At 35.9% G+C, this 17131-nt stretch overlaps 1 protein-coding gene across 1 annotated transcript in view; it reads right to left on the bottom strand.

Annotated features, from left to right (window-relative positions):
• LOC106069311 (G-protein coupled receptor 83-like) overlaps positions 1–10709 on the bottom strand; it is a 92545-nt gene extending 81836 nt beyond the window's left edge. Inside the window, exon 1 of the mRNA XM_056010199.1 lies at positions 10484–10709. The gene's annotated coding sequence lies outside the window, so the exon portion shown is untranslated. The remainder of the gene's footprint in view (positions 1–10483) is intronic.
• Positions 10710–17131: the final 6422 nt, after the last annotated feature.

Here is a 17131-nt window from a genome sequence, read left to right as displayed (position 1 = left end):
GTGCTCTGCAATAACTCCCAATATCCAAACATGTGGCCCTTGCTCGGTAAGTCTGTCGACTGCAAATTCTCGGCAGCGCCAACTCAATATCCGGTATCAAGTTTGTATGCCAGCAGTCTCGCCTTCCTCAAGATGCCGTCTCTGATTTGTTCCTCAGCATAGTCATGTTGGTTTTTGATTATGCCTTTAATGTGACTTATGATGTGTTGTTGAACGGCCACTATGTTAAGTCGGATAGACTGCAGCATCAGGGAAACTGTTTCAAGAACAAATGAATAATTGACGACAATGAAAAGACAAATCAGAAACGCAAGAGAAAGAGACATTTACAACACTTGTGCATTTTGTCTGGTTTCACTTGAAGTCGTTATGTTAAGATCAAAGATCTCAAAGTTGAGACTTAAAGCTCGAATGGAATCGTATTTCTCAGTCCTTTTTATCTCACACAAAAGAGGCAAATTTAGTACCAACGCCATCGCTAGGGACTTTTACGGAAGAAGAAAACTAGCCATCACGGGGCAGTCTAGGCCGAGTAGCTTGTCCATGTCTAGACTGTACATAATGCATTCGCTGACAATGACGTTAGACACACGCAGTGCGTCTCTCTGAAACAAAGGAACTAAAACAATGAAGCCGAATACAGTCACAATCAAGAAAGCGAACGCTCTAAGACATTTGCTCAGTGCCTGAGAGATCTGCAGTTTCACCACCAAAATGCCCAACAAATGCAGTTAATTCATGATGCTGCTGCATCGTTCTCTCTCTCTTTAATCTCTATCTCCCTGTTTCTCTTCATAACATCTTTTCTCTTTATTTCTATTCGTCTCTTGTACCCACACACATTTACCTATAGTACGTTGAGGTTGGCAAGGGCAGGTGTCGTCAGATGATGTTACATCTATAGAACACATGTCCTCGTTGTAGTCCTTTAAGTGTCAGACAGTCAGACTACATATTAATGTATCATCTATCTATCTATCTATCTATCTATCTATCTATCTATCTATCTATCTATCTATCTATCTATCTATCTATCTATTTAGGTTAGCGATCTATCTGATCTGATCTAGATAGATAGATAGATAGATAGATATAATGTAATTTTTAAATTTACTCATGTGTGTTGTGCCTAGTTGGTTATAGTCTATAACATATGTTGCTTACAGCTAGTAGCATCGTGTAGACATTAATGCTGGTACTTGTCAGAGGCTGTTTTTTCTTTTCGAGTCAACATTTCCCCAAATATTTGACCCACGCTCAATGTTTTATCGCGACTCGTCCCCTCCACCCCCCACCCCCCCAGTACCAACCCCCGCGTGCACGTCGTCAGCAGGCTGTCTAAGACAGTCTGGGGGATAGCGGTTTTGGACAGGGCCATCTCGGGCCAGGAGATTGGCAGATTTTCATTTCATTCCCCAGGTCTTAAAGTCCGTGCCACTGTTAGGCACACAGCGTAGTAGCGTCACTTTATATCCCTTTGTTAGAGGTGTTTTGTTTTCTTCAAAGATAGGTAACTTGATAAAATAGACAGAAAAAGACATAAAGAGAAGGATAGAAAAAGAGAAAGAACACGAGAGAGAAAGAGAAATATAAAGAGAGGAGGTAAAAGAAACAAAAAAACTCTCAAGAGAAAAAGATATTTAAGAGAGAAAAGTAGAAAAAAGAAAGAATAAAAAGAGAAATATACAGAAAGAGAGAGAGGGTCGAAAAAAAAGGAAGAGAAATGAAGTGAGGGAAAAAAAAGAGAATTAGCGCAAGAGAGAAAGATATGGATAAAAGAAAGAACGCTAGAGAGAGATATAAAGAAAGAAAAAGAATGAAAGAACGCAATAAAGAAAGAGAAAAGATATCAAAAGATAGAATTAGTACAAGAGAGAAAGAGGGAAACAGAGAAACAAACAAAGCGAGAGAATTTAGAGATATATAGAGAGAGGAGAAAGAGGTTAATATTTGAATTCTAAATTTTGTCTCCTTTGTTTTGAAGACATTTTAAATGTAGTTGTGGTACTTATTCAACTTTTAAACACAATATTTTGTGAAAAATTAAAAGCAGATAATTCACCTATAGCTAAATTCTGATAAACTTAAAGCGTGAGAATTGAAACTCAAGGGCATGAAATGAAATTAACTTTCTAAGTCCATGTGCTTACATTTTTGTTTTTGTTTCAAGACATGGCGGTTTGTTTTCTTTTCTCTTATTAATATCAGGATGATTGTTTTACACACATATACACAGAGAGAGAGAGAGAGAGAGAGAGATTGATGGTGAAATTAATTTGATCAAAACCTTGTGATATCCCTATCTTAACTACTATCTTGCAACTTTAGATAGATAACTTTGTAAGAGAAACAATCTCAATCCCATGGGATTTGTCTGATGTTGCTCTGCAATAGTACGAGCTAGTTGTTTTGATTATGATATCCTCTGTAAGTTTGTAACAGGGCTAAGCTTTCACAGAGAGGTTAGCTTATATTGCTGGCCTAAAAGGCAACTATGTAATTTAACCAAACACTTGAAAATTTAAATTAAAAGTTCAGACTATTAACTAATTTTTAGGACTTTTGACCTAAACTAAATTTTATTTTTCAGCGATTCCTGAAACCCGGATATTTATCTTTGAAGTTTATTCTTCAAATAATGAAATCTAGTCATAAAAACAAGAAAAACATTATAAAAATTAAAAAAACAAAACAAAGTTGTATCAACTAGTTTGAATCAGTCATGTCATTAAATTTGAAGTAGATCTAGACTGACAATAATAAATCTGTGTGATTACAAATAGTTTTACCAATTTGTTTTTGTTTAGCGGAATTTCATGCTTTAGGCTTTCTCACTACGCTCCGATCATATCACTTGCCCGGACCAGTTGGAAATTGGTGGGGAAAGAAAGAAGGTGGTATTTGGGTGATCGCTTTTTAAACGCATTTTTTTTAAAAAAAAAAAAGGTGAACGACCTGAATTCGAATTCGAGGGCCAAAGCCTCCTCAGCCTTCTCAAGCCACGATACTAACCACTGTTCCAGGGATGTGCTTATAGTTATTGTTAGTTTGAAACTTTCCTCTCTACAAAGTATACAATGGACTAATTCAACTTATACTACCCTATCATTCAAGCACAATTTCTTTCCCTTGTTCGAGATACAAAACAAAATAATTAATTACTTAACTAAATGATTTTTGTTTGTTCATTCTTGTTTTGTGAGGTAAAAAAAGAGACAGTGCGCAATTTCGGCTTGATCCTTGTTTGGCTGCGGGAGAAATAACGTGTACACTGCACACAGACAGACAGAGTTAATATATGCTGCTTTGTAATTAAAAACAATTCCAAAGAGATTACTTTATATATATATATAACAGGTTAACGAGATTATCATGAAGCCAGCACAACGACCAATCGGCTTTACTGCTCACCAACTAACGTTATGTGCCCGTCGGAGCTAGGCGTATTCAGGGACGTCCCAAAAACCCTAAATGTATTTTTGTATCAATCAATCCCATACATTCATCTCAGTCAAATGACACCTGACAGTCATCTTGATAGAATTGTCGGTAAATCTCAAATTTTCCATTTTGATACAAAAAAAATATGTTCACTTACAAAAAATCAGATTCCTTGAGAATTTTGTTTCCCAATAAAATAAAAATAAAAATCATCACAGTAACTCTGTAATAATTGTGAAAAGGAAAAAAAAAAAAAAACATATTTCCAATACTTTCTAAAAACACTGTTAGAAGATTAACTTTGAACACTATGTGTGTATCCAGTGACAGATCGGAAGCCTGTCACAAAAAGTGTTAGGTTTGAATTGTTTAAAACGTTAGAAGTCCGAGACCAATCTTTGTAGTAGTCCTCAACACTGACCTGCGATGTCCAGCCAACCTGTAGGCAGTGGAGACCCATAGTCCTTGCTACATCGTACAGACGGTCTCTTCAGTTGATGTCACAGAGTGCTTCGTGTGTTGGTATCTATATGTGTGTGTGTGTGTGTATAAATTGCGTGTGCGTGCTAGTTACTGCAGATTGGTTTGTGCGGTTACATTTTTGTAGATGTGTGTATGAGCGTGCGGTAACAAATCCAATATATTAAAACCATTACCAACCATTACCAAGCATTATTAACTGAAACTTCCTCGGACAGGCGCAATAGGACGTTAAAGGAACTAAGACTCCTTCCCTTTACCCAGCTGGCAGATAACAACTTTGTCTGCAACATAGTGATAAAATGTATAGGTCAGAGCTTGGTATGCGTGACAGGGTAAATTACTTTTCTCTTCCCAATCTTCGGACTTGAAGTCATTCGTCTTCTTATTAGATCTACATTGTGACTATAATTAATATTTCATTCAGCCAGGGGAGACAAATCTAGCGAATATTAGGATTAGTGTAACCGGTATCTAGAGTTGTCAAGCTTGACATTAAGGTATTGCAAACATTATGCATAAATGAGGCTCACTGTATATTGGTATATATAATATGATAAGTGATTGGACTTTTGATTTTTTAATTTTGATCGAGCTTCTAATCTTCTAATTCTGAGCTGGATGAAAATTAAAAAAGCAATCTCACAAAAAGTCATGACAACAGAACTACGACTACAGTAGACTGTAAACCTAACGTAGACCACAGTAAACTATCCCATAGGCTTCATAAATCCTCCTTCCGAAGACTTCAATAGACCACTTTTGACCTTCAGTAGATCATAGTAGACCTTCAGAAGATCATACTAGACCTTCAGTAGATTATAGTAGACCTTCAGTAGATCATAGTAGACCTTCAGTAGATCATACTAGACCTTCAGTAGATTATAGTAGACCTTCAGTAGATCATACTAGACCTTCAGTAGATCATAGTAGACATTCAACCTTCAGTAGATCATAGTAGACATTCAGCAGATCATAGTAGACCTTACTGAAGATATCTGGTGATCGTTGTATATATATTCTACCTCTCGTAGATATTTTAAATTTTGTAAAGATAAGTAATTAAGTATTTTTGTTTGTTTGATGTCATTCTTTCTTTTGAGTTATTTCCATTTGTTTTGTTTCACATTTTATTTTCAAACCTAAATATACACCTAGTCACAGAGTCAATATGTTGCTGGCCTGGTTGTAATTTGCTGTTTTAGATCTAATGCTGGAGTAATCAAAAGATGGAGCAATTTTTTTTTTAGAAAAATTAAATGTCATCCTCTGTACTTGATGAGAATGTTTGCCTGGTGACCTTTTGATCTAGACATGATACATCACTTTCATACGGTACACATACACTAATTCGTCTATTGATTCACACACACACACACACACTGTCAGAAACATACATACATAGACCTACACATAATACGAACATTTGAAACTTCACCATTCTGCAAATAAAAAAAATATTTTTCTCATCGTTTTAAATAGTCCAAGTTTTTAAAATTATTCTTATTATAATAAATAAAGTTAAATAAGGAACATAAATACAAGGCTCTTTATTTTATTGATTATTAATTAACTATATATCCACGTGGAACACCATCTTAGGCGCCATCTTGCCCTCACTGGCACCGTAAGAAACAGCTGGAGGAGTTCAGAAAGGCTGTAAAAGACACAATTGAGACGCAAAGGAAAGCTACTATCGAACAATAGCGTCGGCGACGGAAAGAAAAAAATCAATCTAAAGACAACCATATCTGCATTGGTTTGGGCCAAATAATTTGGACAAATCTGGATCTGCGTAGCCGCATGAAATACTGCACTCTTCTTTAATCTTCTGACTCGAAGTAATGACTTGTTTTTTTTTTCTTTTTCTATGTAAAGCAATACATTTTGAAAACACAAATTCTATTAGAGCCACAGACGTATATATATATATATGTTACACCTAGACTGAAAAAACGGAAACAAATGCTTATTCGATGGATATATACGCAACTCTTTTTCAAGCTATAAGGGAAATCGCCTTAAATCATGGAAAATCTCTCGTATCTGTCTTTCAAATGTAATGATCTTTATTTTTCAAAATTTAGAAATAATGCAATACCATTTTGCAGATTTTTAAAAATAGAATGGACTATTAATCACAGAACTATTTATTCCCTGAAATCTATGATATCAAGTTACTTCCTGTTAGCTACCATTGATATAATCATAATGTTTTGAAAATCATAGATCGAAATAATTCAAGCGTGTTGATTTTAGGCCTAATCATCTTATGATTGTACTTTTAAATGGATTGATAACCTACATCTTTCTAGATCTAGAATAATCTAGATTATGCATCTAGAAATTGCAAAATAATAAGTTTGAGACGAAAGTGCACTTATCTGCAATGTTCAATTACTCTGACTACTAGAACTAGATCTTAATATTAAATTATGTGTTACTTAGGTTGTGGTTTAAAAAAATCAACTTTACTTCTTATAGCTACGTTACATATATATATATATATATATATATATATATATAGGTCTGTGATTAGAATACTTTTGAACAACAAATGGCGCCCTGTTTCTTTAATTAAAAATATTGGTTACTTTCCATCACAACAATACTATAAGCCACATTTAGCCCAACTATGGAAAATTTCGACCTAAGTATATTTCACGTTTCATCACAACAAAACTATAAGCAATATTTAGCCCAAGGATGGAAAATTTCGACCTGTATATTTCACGTTTCTATTAAGTTTCGTTCAACCTGTTCCTTTCGCAAAATCTGTCTGTATTATGTGTTACTATAGACCTGCAATGTAAGGTTAGGCTGAGTAGATCTAGCAACTGGAATAACTGTAAGTCATTGATGCATATAGCATGTACTTCGGTAGGACTAGTGAATAATCTATAATTATGTATCTGTCTATTTGATCTTATCCAACTTTATTTAGGCACCTTCCCCTTCATATACCTAACCCTTTGTCTGTTGGACCTTTGTGGGGGCGCCACGCCAGATCTGTCCACCGTCTCTCTTCACTCCTCTCTGTACTGGCTTTGAATAGAACCTCTTTCAGTGGATGACCCGTCCATTCTTTGATCTTGTCTTTCCATCGCTTTCTCTGTCTGCCTCTTCTTCCTCCCCCATCCTCCAGGTATTGTGTTCAGATTTATTTCTCTCAATTCCTCCTATTAACTTCCACTTTCGTCGTAGTAAAAATTTTGATTTCATTATTTTCACAAGTTTTCATTTTCCTATTGAGCTGAAATTTCGCAAAGAAATTGATCTTGCGTGACAACACATTTTTGTTTTATTTCAGAAATTCTTATTTTTTTTTACTTTTATAGCCCGACTTTTCATATATGGGACTCATGGGAAATAACAAGTAGGGCCTATCATGCCACTGGGTATTTGGGAAATAACAAGTATATAAGGGAAATGTTATCTATGCATCGAATTCAGAACAAGGGAAACATTATCTAGACATCGAATTCATAACAAAGAAAAAGGTTATCTATACATCCAATTCAGAACAATGGAAATGTTATCTATACATCGAATTCAGAAAAAGGGAAATGTTATCTATGCATTATGCATCGAATTCAGAACAAGGGAAATGTTATCTATACATCGAATTCAGAACAAGGGAAATGTTATCTATACATCGAATTCAGAACAAAGAAAATGTTATCTATACATCGAATTCAGAACAAAGGAAATGTTATCTATACATCGAATTCAGAACAAGGGAAATGTTATCTATACATCGAATTCAGAACAAGGGAAATGTCATCTATGCATTATGCATCGAATTCAGAACAAGGGAAATGTTATCTATACATCGAATTCAGAACAAGGGAAATGTTATCTATACATCGAATTCAGAACAAGGGAAATGTTATCTATACATCGAATTCAGAACAAGGGAAATGTTATCTATACATCGAATTCAGAACAATTAAAATGTTATCTATGCATTATACATCGAATTCAGAACAAGGGAAATGTTATCTAGACATCGAATTCAGAACAAGGGAAATGTTATCTATACATCGAATTCAGAACAAGGGAAATGTTATCTATACATCGAATTCAGAACAAGGGAAATGTTATCTATACATCGAATTCAGAACAAGGGAAATGTTATCTATACATCGAATTCAGAACAATTAAAATGTTATCTATGCATTATACATCGAATTCAGAACAAGGGAAATGTTATCTAGACATCGAATTCAGAACAAGGGAAATGTTATCTATACATCGAATTCAGAACAAGGGAAATGTTATCTATACATCGAATTCAGAACAAGGGAAATGTTATCTATACATCGAATTCAGAACAAGGGAAATGTTATCTATACATCGAATTCAGAACAAGGGAAATGTTATCTATACATCGAATTCAGAACAAGGGAAATGTTATCTATACATCGAATTCAGAACAAGGGAAATGTTATCTAGACATCGAATTCAGAACAAGGGAAATGTTATCTATACATCGAATTCAGAACAAAGGAAATGTTATCTATACATCGAATTCAGAACAAGGGAAATGTTATCTATACATCGAATTCAGAACAAGGGAAATGTCATCTATGCATTATGCATCGAATTCAGAACAAGGGAAATGTTATCTATACATCGAATTCAGAACAAGGGAAATGTTATCTATACATCGAATTCAGAACAAGGGAAATGTTATCTATACATCGAATTCAGAACAAGGGAAATGTTATCTATACATCGAATTCAGAACAATTAAAATGTTATCTATGCATTATACATCGAATTCAGAACAAGGGAAATGTTATCTAGACATCGAATTCAGAACAAGGGAAATGTTATCTATACATCGAATTCAGAACAAGGGAAATGTTATCTATACATCGAATTCAGAACAAGGGAAATGTTATCTATACATCGAATTCAGAACAAGGGAAATGTTATCTATACATCGAATTCAGAACAATTAAAATGTTATCTATGCATTATACATCGAATTCAGAACAAGGGAAATGTTATCTAGACATCGAATTCAGAACAAGGGAAATGTTATCTATACATCGAATTCAGAACAAGGGAAATGTTATCTATACATCGAATTCAGAACAAGGGAAATGTTATCTATACATCGAATTCAGAACAAGGGAAATGTTATCTATACATCGAATTCAGAACAAGGGAAATGTTATCTATACATCGAATTCAGAACAAGGGAAATGTTATCTATACATCGAATTCAGAACAAGGGAAATGTTATCTAGACATCGAATTCAGAACAAGGGAAATGTTATCTATACATCGAATTCAGAACAAGGGAAATGTTATCTATACATCGAATTCAGAACAAGGGAAATGTTATCTATACATCGAATTCAGAACAAGGGAAATGTTATCTATACATCGAATTCAGAACAAGGGAAATGTTATCTAGACATCGAATCCAAAGTGGATGTCGTTCAAAAAGAAGGTCAATGCTGAACAGAAGCGGAAGCAAGCACACGAGCTGAGATGCTGTCCAGAGACATGACTGTGAGAGCTGATATATTGTCTAGTGACATGTCTCTGTATAGGTACCACTCGAGGATCAGGTATATGTCGGTGACGTCATCGGAAGTCTGGAAATGTCACCAACGATTTAAATATCAACTGATCAATTTCCGTGACGTCTAAAAAACTGCCAGACAACTGACCAGTAGGTCTACAATTGTCTACTGCATGGAACTACGAATACTCACAGGCTCTTCCATTATGTAAATCAAACAAACATTTTATCATGGAAAAAAACATCTTTACCCTGTCTATAACTTTAAAAAAAAAAGGTCAAACTAGAAAATGAAAAATGAAAATTCCGTATATTAAGCGTGAAATTTGAGAATCATTAGTATTAATTTAATTGTTGATTTGTATAATTATTACCTTAAACAATTTTTTAGGACTGAGTGGTGGTCAGTCTTTCGTTCTTGTCATATCATGTCATTTTGTCGGAGATTGGAGTCTTTTAGTTTGGAAACTTTTTTTTTAAATTAAATCTAGTGTGTTGAACTTGTGTAAGTTGATGGACGGGTTTCGGTGAGAGATGTTCTCCTACCCCAGTGGCATGATTGTAGTTCTGATTGAGATGATACATTTAACATTGTAATATTATTTTGAGGGTTTTATTGTGATGATCATTATAGTTAGGGGTTGGCCAAGTTTCTTTGAGTTAAATAGTGATGTTTTAAAAAATTCTCTGTGTCATTGAATCTATGGTACTATGTGAGCTCGTATGTAAGCAATTTTTTTTATATATGCTGAATAAGTGACAACATTATTAAAAAATATAATTCTTATCATTTTGTGTAACATTTGATATGTTTATATACATGATTAAGTTTTAGTATTTTCAGGTTATTGCTTTTTTTTAAATAATATATTCTAAAACAATAACAATAAATTATATACGTATTAAAATAATCAAAGTCAATTACATTTCATAAGAACTAATGAGCCACTCCAAGGGATTGTCAAAATACGTATCAGCAGTGAAAACAAAAAGTTTTTGAGATGTATAAAATGCACATATTACCTTGTGGTTGTTGTGGTTGTGTTTGATCACTGTTTAGAATTTCCCAGTTAAATCAACGTTTTGTTCTTCAGAGGAAATCAACTGACACTGCACTAGCTCACTCTCAAGGTCTTCTTGGTTAACTTTTAATGTCATACACTCATAATTGCGGATATCTCCACGCCAAAGACAAGGGCTGTTACTCCTTTCTGTACACACATTGCCGGTCCCCCTACCGTGGCTTACACCGGCCGCCCCGTTGTTGACGACAAGCCCCCACAATGGAATAGCAGGCATGGTTTCTTTGCCTGTTTTTTTTTTTCGCCCCACACGCATGCGCGAAGCGGTGAGCAGACGACCGAGCTGATGATGTACTGGGTACATTACTCTGAGAACGTGACGGACTCTTTAGGAAATAAAAAAAATGGACAAAAATAGAGTTACATACAGAAAAGTGGCGAAACAAATATTTTTCACATTTTTTTACATGAATAAGAGAGAGAGAGAGAGGACGTCTGAGAGACAGACAGAGAGAGAAAACTAAACAAGAGAGAGAAATTAAGAGACAGAGAAAGAACAACAAAAAAATAGAATGAGAGAGAGAAAGAGAGAAGGAGAGAGAGAAAGAGATATACGGTATAAAGAAAAGGAGAGATAGAGAGAGAAAGAAAGAGCGGGAGATAGAGAGAGAAAAAGAGAGGGAGAGAAAAAGAGTGAGAAAGAGGAAAAGGGAGAGAAAGAGAAAGATCCAGAGAGAGAGAGAGAGAGAGAGAGAGAGGGAAAGAGAGATAATGTATAACTGTGTAACTGAAAGAAGGAATAGGAAACAAGATAACAAGAAAATGATTGAGAGGGTGAAAAAAAAAAAAGGAGGGAAAGAGATAGGAGTAAAAGAACGCGAGAAGAGAGAGAGAGAAACTTGTCATCTGGTCAATGAAGATATTTCAATACATTCCATCAGCATTGTCGATTGTCCATGTCAAAGCCAAATGTTTAAATCAAGGCTTTTTCTCAAGTGATCGCAGACCTTTTCTCCTACCGTTTTGGAAATGTCCAGTTAAGAATTACTGTGTGATGTCACTTTACCTTAAACCCTATTTCAAGTTCAAGTTATTTTGTGATCATGTCAACAAAAACAATGTAATAAAGATAGTTTGTGTGGAAACACAAACTCACAATCGGCCCACGAAGTGGTCAACTCTTCAGGTAAAAATGCAGGCTTCAATATTTTCAGCAACAACTATCAGAAGCACTGGGGGATCGGAGGGGGGGGGGGGTCGGTAGGGGCGATCGCCCCCTACTCAGCCGCCCCACCCCTGAGTTGGGGGCGGATGAATTTTAGTAAAGAAATTACACAATTTGTATACGAATTTATTAGTTATGTTAATAATATAAACTAATTATTTATATTTCAACCTATTTTAGATTATTTCGCCCTCCCCTCAAGTATTTTTGCCAATTTGGTGGGATGGGGAGGGCGCGATGGCATCAATCCCGCCCCTCTATCCCACCATAAACTTTCGAGTGGGGGGGGGGTCCAATTTATTTGTAGAAATCACAGCTTGTGCTCGCCTTTATGCTTATTAAAAAAACACAACCCTATCTCAGCGAATGCAAAAAAAAAAAAAAAAGACATAAGTAGCAAAAGTTTTGCCGATATTATTGTACTAGGCGGATATGGCCAGCGGGCCTCAGTTTGTGTATCACTGGTCTAGTGCCATGTTCTCTTGCATAGCTAGTATTAAATACTGTGAAAGTGGGTTTACCCGATTTGTTTAAATGTTTCGTTCTTCAATAGAGGCTAAATGTAGTTGTTGTTTTTTTTAAAGGCTTTTTTGTAGTGGAAGAGACATTTAGCATAACTACGGTCTTCGCTGAGATCTAAGTATCATTCATGCCAAATCTTATCAAGATTGTTCAAACGGTTTTGATTGCTATTCGGGACATACATTATCCTTACATTGTGCTTTATATATTAAGATTGTTAGGCCGACTGACGACACACGACACAATACTGAGATATTAACCTCTTTGTTATTACATTTTTAATGTATTCCATGAACCGATGATTAAGAAGGTGTCGTTCAATGTGAACTTGGCTTATCTAATGTTATATTATCTAATTGATCTTTTTCTAAAGAGCGAATCTCTCCTTCAAAGTCACATAATGTTTCATCATCCTCTACAAGTGTATAATATGAAGCAATGCTTATTAAATAATCTTTCAAATTATAATCTACGTATATACATACTAAATATAATTATTTCACTTTTGAACAATTTATTTACAAAATAACTTATAAATAATTAAAAATAAAAATAACTTATATAGCAAAACACACTTAATGTACTAATAAAAATATTTTAAAACATTTTTTATATAGAAAATGACAAAACCATTTGCCTAAATGTTTTAAAATCTACAGGAAAATGATCTCTCTTTGTAATATGGTCATCTATGTTGTTTTTACTATTATAGGAAATAGTTTAAAAAAATGGTGGATTCTTAGGAAAAAAACCTGCTTACATATTTACTTTTTTAAAAGTATATGATTGGCTTTCAGAAAAGAATATTTAAAAAAGTAGCAGATCGATTGCACCAGAACGTTTAAAGGTCTAAAATATTTTTTTTTCAGATTTTCAAAATCTTTTCTAGTTTCTGTGATCTAAACAAGCCGAACGGACGGATTCACGGGTGGACTATGCCTATTTCGAAGCGGGGGTGGGTGCTCTTAAAATGCACGTTTATCTATTTATGTTTAAGCCATATCCTTGGTTAACGTTAAACTTATTATCTATTCTGATCTGCTGATCTCCGTCACGTGAGCCAACCTGCGTGCAACTGACGCATAAGTAACAAGCATTTTTAAGCCATCACGCTATGTATCTGGTATTTTATTATATTTAACAGCCTCTGCCTTAATTTATTCTGTTCCATTATGTCCATATTATGAAATTAAATATAAAGTGCTATTAATATAGATATTCATGAAACCTTCACGTATCCCTTAGTCGGTTAGACCGTTGGGGCACCACGCAAGATTTGTCGACCGTCTTTTTCCATACCTGTCTTTTGCCTCTTTCAACGGCAGGCCCGTCCATTCTTTTATGTTGTCTCCCCATCGCTTTCTCTGTCTGCCTCTTCTTCTTTTCTCATTTTCCTGGTACTGTTCCCTGAAGAACAAAAGAAACAAATTAGATGACTCTTGATTGAACTCAGAGCATTAAGATGTACACTACGTTTAAAAGGGCCTACGGCTAATCTGCTGGGCCAGGGACGTTCATACATGGAGTTCAATCCGGAGAAAAAATTCACTTTATTATTCTTCATGTATATCTTTGTGTATGTGAGGAGGGGAGAGGTGCTGTTAACAAAGAGTCCTGGGCAGCTAGGGAAGGGGGGGGGGCGGCGACTAGATGAGTAAAGAGCCGTGGTGGATAACGTGCTACTTCGATTGAAACAGGAGCCACCAACTAGAACCTCTTCTTAAAATAGAGTTTGAAATCTTGCCTAAAAAGATAGAAAATAATTTTTTAAAAATATGAAAAGAGGTCAAAGAAGTAGAGCAAACCAATGACAGCTCGCGTTATAGAACTAAGAAATCAGGGCTTTACCAATGACAGATTCTGTTAGAAAATCTAAAAGATGACAGCCCTTAGTAACAAACAAAAAAATACTGACTAAAATTGTATTTATTGGTTGTTTGGATCTTCCAAAAATCTTGAAAAAAAAATGTAATGTTAAAATTTTTAATTAAAACATCTTCAATTATTCTGATTTCTAATGTAGCACAGATTTCAAAGATCTCAAATTAATAGACTAAAATGGTTATTTTCATCAAATTGATGTAAGAGAAAAAATTAAAGGTTGAATGTCTTTACTGTTACAAAAACATTTTCCGCTCTAATTCTTTACTGGCTGGTTGTACTTCGGACTGTTGTCATGATGGTCTTGGGTTTGAACCTTATCCACTACTTCACTCTGCCATCCCTCGGGACGAAAACATTTTAATGTTTGAAGAAAAGACAAAAAATCACTTGTATTCTCCCTCTGGACTATCCCTGATCACTTGTATTCTCCCTCTGGACTATCCCTGATCACTTATATTCTCCCTCTGGACTATCCCTGATCACTTATATTCTCCCTCTGGACTATCCCTGCAGCAACATTTACAGCAGCTTTTCTGTAACACTTTTCTGGAGGACCTCAGATCAGTGGACACCGTGTGGGACTGGGAAGAGGCTTCAGACATTGTGGAGACAATTTGATCAAGCTTATGTCTCAAAAACTCATGTTTGTATCACTGGCGGATCCAGGGGGTGGGGCGGTAGGGGCGATCGCCCCCCCCCCCCCCCACTTCGGGTTGGACGAATTTTAGTTAAGAATTTACACAATTTGTATACGAATTTATTACTTATGTTAATAATATATACTAATTATTTATATTTCAACCTATTTTTAGTATGTTGGCCGATTTGGTGGGGTCGGAAGGGGGCGATGGTATCAATCCCGCCCCCCCCCCCATACACTTTCGAGTGTGGGGGGGGGCGGTCCAATTTATTTCTAGAAATCACAGCTTGCTAACAGAATCAATTAAATATTTATATGATTAAAACTTGTTTTTGATAAATTAACCGATCTTTATATTATGTCCTTCCCTGTTTGCCGATTGGGGGGGGGGGCGAATACCTCTACTGCCCTTCCCACCTAAACCCTTTGAGTGGGGGGGCGGTCCTACTTTTATGGAGAAATCATAGTTTGTGAACAAAATTAATTCAATTACTATATATATATTAATATATTCGATGGGGTTGGGGGGAGGGCGATTGCATGTACTGCCCTCCCCACTCTAGCCCTCTGAGTGGGAAGGCGGTCCTATTTTTATGGAGAATCATAGTTTGTGAACAAAATTAGTTGAGTCGCCCCACCCCTATTCTTTAATGCCAAATGCAATCTTTAGCAGAAATTATTAAAGGAGCGAGGATTAATCGTTTTAAATCTACCGCCCCTCCCATTTCCAGACAGAGTTTATGAAATTTCACATTAATTTATAATAATTATTTTAAGAAAGTTAGAATTCAAACGAAATTTTTCAGTATAAGAGTCACGATTGAGATGAGTTCTAAACCCAAATAGACATTTCATAGTCCCTTTTCCCAACCTTTACTCAATCTGATATTTTGCTAGTTAAATACATTTGGGACTAGAACTCACAATTTATACTTGAATTTTATTGAATATTATTTATCGAATAATCATTTTTTCGGCGTCGATCCTCAAAGCCAACATCTAAATATGTGGGTTATCTTATCTTTTCAAGGAAAAAATCGGTTTTATTTGCAATGTATTAAGGGCCTATAAATTCATATTAGAATATTTTTCAAGTACAACATTATTCGAAGAGTCCTTTTTTAATAGTATGAATAATGAGCCTTTGGTCAGGAGAATGCGTTTCTTCTGTGAAGAATGCAAGAAATCTTTTTTGGCGTCGGAACCCCACTGATGAATAATGAGCTGTAAATGTCAGGAGAATACGTTTCTACATGAAGAATGCAAGAAAACGCTTTTGGCGTCGGGGATTCGCCCCGAACTCCATTGATGAATAATGAGCTGTAGATGTCAGGAGAATGCGTTTCTGCATTGAAGAATTTAAGAAAACGCTTCTGGCGTCGCGGCTTCGCCCCGAACTCTATTGATGAATAATGAGCTGTAGATGTCAGGAGAATACGTTTCTGCAGTGAAGAATGCAAGAAAACGCTTTTGGCGTCGGGCCCACTAGGAAACCTTATAGCGCTGCCCCAGTTGTTTTGTCTTTCGCCGGAGGTTGAGAAATGCTGCTTTTGTATTCTCATATATATATATATATATATATATTGTTGTAAACCTGGTGGTGACACAGATGGGGTAGTGCTGTGTGTTTTTAGCCCACCTAAATCGCCACAGTCCAGCGCAGGACGAGCGGTCAACCGAGACCAGTGACAGTACACGCCAGTTCGGCAAGGACCAGTGTCGTAAATATTACGCACGCAAGTCACAGCGAAAGTGATCAACTGGAGTGGTCAAGAAGTTTCGAGGCCAATAGAGACACTATATAAGAGCTAGTGTGTCAAAAAGACTTCACTTCACGTTATCTCGCAATGTGACCAGTACGAGGCGAGAACCAGCACGGTGTGTGAAGTCAGACGGAGCAAGACTAGGTTTTTGTAAAGACAAGTGTTAATGTTGTTGCCAATGGACCTCATTCACCAATCGTAAACAAACAACTTTAGGTGAAGTTTGAAGAGAGCCTGGATAGTTGGAGAAACGTAACAATATATATATATATGAAATATATGTGTGTGTGTGTGTGTGCTGTACGCACGCTTATGCATAGGGTTAGGGTTTACTGGGCGTTAGGGTTAGGGTTTGGAAAAAAATCGCCCCCCCCCACTCCAATGTTCTGGATCCGCCAGCGATTTGTATTAGCATTTGGATACAAAAAAAGGTGTCTCTGTTCAAAATGAAGTGCTTCATTCTCAATGGTCCAATTTTAAATTACCTACTTCCATAATTATGCAATGTTTCAGATTCTGTACCACACATGTGGACACCTACACTCTGTCAGACTCTCCACCACACACGTGGACACCTACACTCTGTCAGACTCTCCACCACACACGTGGACACCT

This window comes from Biomphalaria glabrata, chromosome 1, assembly GCF_947242115.1.
Source record: "Biomphalaria glabrata chromosome 1, xgBioGlab47.1, whole genome shotgun sequence".
Lineage (NCBI taxonomy): Eukaryota > Metazoa > Mollusca > Gastropoda > Planorbidae > Biomphalaria > Biomphalaria glabrata.
Note: the sequence above shows the minus strand (reverse complement) of the source record. Positions and strands in the feature narration are given on the sequence as shown.